The following is a 4,090-nucleotide window of genomic DNA, read 5'->3' on the forward strand; positions in this document are numbered from 1 at the left end:
GGAAAAACAAAAAAGCTATGCTTTTACCACACCAAACTTAGAATATTGCTCGCCCTCGAGCAATAAACAAAAGAATAGAAGAAGAAGAAGAAGAAATATGGAGAGGGAGAGGGGATGTGGTTTCGGCCAAGAGGAGTGTAGAGGGGTGTGTTGTGTGAATTTGAAGAAGAATGGATGGCTTTATATAGGGAAGGGAGGGGGGTTAAGGTTCGGCCATATGGGTGGGTTTGGGTGGGAAATTGGTTTTGAATTTTGAAGGTAGGTAGAGTTTATGAGGTAGGTTTATGGGGAAGAGGAGATGGATGTGAGTGGTGAAGGTTTAGTGGGGAAGAGAGATTGAGGTGATTAGTGAGGGGTTTTTTAGGGAAGAGTGTTTGTGGGGTTGTGTGAAAGAGAGTGGTGAGAAGAAGTGAGTGGAGGTAGGTGGGGATCCTGTGGGGTCCACAGATCCTGAGTGGATCTTGTGGGGTCCACAGATCCTGAGTGGATCCTGTGGGGTCTACAGATCCTGAGGTGTTCAAGGATTTACATCCCTCCACCCATTAGGCATGTAAAAATGCCTTTGTACCCAACTCTGGGCGTTCAGCGCCAGGTTGGTGGCCATTTTGGGCGTTCAACGCCCATTTGTGTGCCATTTCTGGCGTTGAACGCCAGAATCATGCCTGTTCTGGCGTTCAGCGCCCAGAAGCTGCCCATTTTGGGCGTTCAGCGCCAGAACCATGCTCTGTTCTGGCGCTGAACGCCAGACAGATGCTCCTCCAGGGTGTGATTTTTCTTCTGCTGTTTTTGATTCCGTTTTCAATTTTTCTATTTATTTTGTGACTCCACATGATCATGAACCTAAGAAAACATGAAAAACAATAAAAATAAGAATTAGATAAACATTGGGTTGCCTCCCAACAAGCGCTTCTTTAATGTCAATAGCTTGACAGTGGGCTCTCATGGAGCCTCACAGATGTGCAGAGCTTTGTTGAGACTTTCCAACACCAAACTTAGAGTTTGGATATGGGAGTTCAACACCAAACTTAGAGTTTGGGTGTGGCCTCCCAACACCAAACTTAGAGTTTGATTGTGGGGGCTCTGGTTGACTCTGCTTGGAGAGAAGCTTTTCAAGCTTCCTCTCCATGGTTGCAGAGGGAGATCCTTGAGTTTTGAATACAAGGGAGTTCTCATTCCATTGAAGGACTATTTCACCTCTGTCAACATCAATCACAGCTCTTGCTGTGGCCAGGAAAGGTCTTCCTAGGATGATGGATTCATCCTCTTCCTTTCCAGTATCCAGGACTATGAAATCAGCAGGGATGTAAAGGCCCTCAACCTTTACTAATACATCTTCTACTTGTCCATAAGCCTGTTTTCTTGAGCTGTCTGCCATCTCTAGTGAGATTTTAGCAGCTTGCACCCCATTGATACCCAGTTTCTCTATTACAGAGAGGGGCATGAGGTTTATTCCTGAACCAAGGTCACACAGAGCCTTAAAGATCATGGTGCCTATGGTACAGGGTATTATGAACTTTCCAGGATCCTGTCTCTTCTGAGGCAATGTCAGTTGATCCAGATCACTTAGTTCATTGATGAACAAGGGAGGTTCAACTTCCCAAGTATCAATGCCAAATAATTTGGCATTCAGCTTCATGATTGCACCAAGAAACTTGGCAGTTTGCTCTTCAGTAACATCCTCATTCTCTTCAGAAGAGGAGTACTCATCAGAGCTCATGAAGGGTATAAGGAGGTTCAATGGAATCTCTATGGTCTCTAGATGAGCCTCAGAGTCCTTTGGTTCCCCAGAGGGAAGCTCCTTATTGACCACTGGACGTCCCAGGAGGTCTTCCTCCTTGGGATTCACGTCCTCTCCTCTCCTCATAGGTTCGGCCATGGCACTTATGTCAATGGCCTTGCACTCTCCTTTTGGATTCTCTTCTGTATTGCTTGGGAGAGTACTAGGAGGGATTTCAGTGATCCTTTTACTCAGCTGGCCCACTTGTGCTTCCAGATTTCTAATGGAAGACCTTGTTTCATTCATGAAACTTACAGTGGCCTTAGATAGATCAGAGACTAGATTTGCTAAATTAGAAGCATTTTGTTCAGAGTTCTCTATCTGTTGCTGAGTTGATGATGGAAAAGGCTTGCTATTGCTAAACCTGTTTCTTCCACCATTATTAAAGCCTTGTTGGGGCTTTTGATCCTTCCATGAGAAATTTGGATGATTTCTCCATGTTGAGTTATAGGTGTTTCCATAAGGTTCACCTAAGTAATTTACCTCTGCTATTGCAGGGTTCTCAGGATCATAAGCTTCTTCTTCAGAAGATGCCTCTTGAGTACTGTTGGATGCAGCTTGCATTCCATGCAGACTCTGAGAAATCATATTGACTTGCTGAGTCAATATTTTATTCTGAGCCAATATGGCATTCAGAGTATCAACCTCAAGAACTCCCTTCTTCATAGGTGTCCCATTACTCACAGGATTCCTTTCAGAGGTGTACATGAACTGGTTATTAGCAACCATGTCAATGAGTTCTTGAGCTTCTGCAGGCGTTTTCTTTAGGTGAATGGATCCACCTGCAGAAGTGTCCAGTGACATTTTTGATAGCTCAGATAACCCATCATAGAATATATCCAGGATGATCCATTCTGAAAGCATGTCAGAAGGACACTTTTTGGTCAACTGTTTGTATCTTTCCCAAGCTTCATAGAGAGATTCACCTTCTTTCTGTCTGAAGGTTTGAACATCAGCTCTAAGCTTGCTCAGCTTTTGAGGAGGAAAGTACTTGGCTAAGAAAGCCGTGACCAGCTTATCCCAAGAGTTCAGGCTGTCTTTGGGTTGAGAATCCAACCATAATCTAGCTCTGTCTCTTACAGCAAAAGGGAAAAGTATGAGCCTGTAGACTTCAGGATCTACTCCATTAGTCTTAACAGTATCACATATCTGCAAGAATTCAGTTAAGAACTGAAAAGGATCTTCAGATGAAAGTCCATGAAACTTGCAGTTCTGCTGCATTAGAGAAACTAATTGAGGTTTCAGCTCAAAGTTGTTTGCTCCAATGGCAGGAATGGAGATGCTTCTTCCATGTAAATTGGAATTAGGTGCAGTAAAGTCACCAAGCATCTTCCTTACATTATCATTATTTTCGGCTGCCATCTCCTCTGCCTGTTCGAAAATTTCTGAGAGGTTATCTCTGGATTGTTGTATTTTAGCTTCTCTTAATTTTCTCTTCAGAGTCCTTTCAGGTTCTGGATCTGCTTCCACAAGAATGTTCTTATCCTTGCTCCTGCTCATATGACAAAGAAGAAGGCACAGAAAAATAATAATAATAATAGAGATCCTTTATACCACAGTATAGGGATCCCTTTGTGAGTGGAAGAAAAGAGGGGGAGACAAAGAATGTGATGTAAAGGAAGAAACACAACTGTACGGATGGAAGAGATGTGAGATGTTAGGATATGAATGAATAAATAGAATGAGATGGGGGAGGGATAATCTTCGAAAATTATTTTGAAAAAGAGTTAGTGATTTTTGAAAAATGGTTTTTGAAAAAATGTTAGTATTTTTTTTTTCGAAAATTTTTGAAATAAAAATAATTAGTTAATTAAAAAGAAATTTTTGAAAAAGGGAGAGATATTTTCGAAAATTAGAGAGAGGGAGTTAGTTAGGTGGTTTTGAAAAAGTTAAGAAACAAACAAAAAGTTAGTTAGTTAGTTGAAACAAATTTTAAAAAGATAAGAAGTTAGGAGGTTAGGAAAGATATTTTGAAAAGATATTTTTGAAAAAGATAAGATGAGAAGATATTTTTGAAAAGATATGGTAGAAATTAGTTTTTGAAAAAGATTTGATTTTTAAAATCACAATTAATGACTTGATTCATAAGAAATCACAAGATATGATTCTAGAACATAAAGTTTGGATCTTTCTTAACAAGCAAGTAGCAAACTTCAAATTTTTGAATCAAAACATTAATTGATTATGTTATTTTCGAAAATTTGGTACAAAAATAAGAAAAAGATTTTTGAAAAATATTTTTGGAATTTTCGAAAATAACTAAGAATTTTGAAAAAGATTTGATTTTTGAAAAATATTTTGAAAAAGATAAGA

General features: G+C 40.0%; 1 non-coding gene across 1 annotated transcript; it reads left to right on the forward strand.

The window, feature by feature from the left end:
- Window positions 1-2,635: 2,635 nt before the first annotated feature.
- Window positions 2,636-2,743, forward strand: LOC112753453 (small nucleolar RNA R71). Its single transcript, XR_003177841.1, has one exon. It is a non-coding gene; the product is annotated as a small nucleolar RNA R71 (small nucleolar RNA).
- The last annotated feature ends 1,347 nt before the right edge of the window (window positions 2,744-4,090 follow it).

This window comes from Arachis hypogaea, chromosome 15 (assembly GCF_003086295.3).
Source record: "Arachis hypogaea cultivar Tifrunner chromosome 15, arahy.Tifrunner.gnm2.J5K5, whole genome shotgun sequence".
Taxonomy (NCBI): domain Eukaryota; kingdom Viridiplantae; phylum Streptophyta; class Magnoliopsida; order Fabales; family Fabaceae; genus Arachis; species Arachis hypogaea.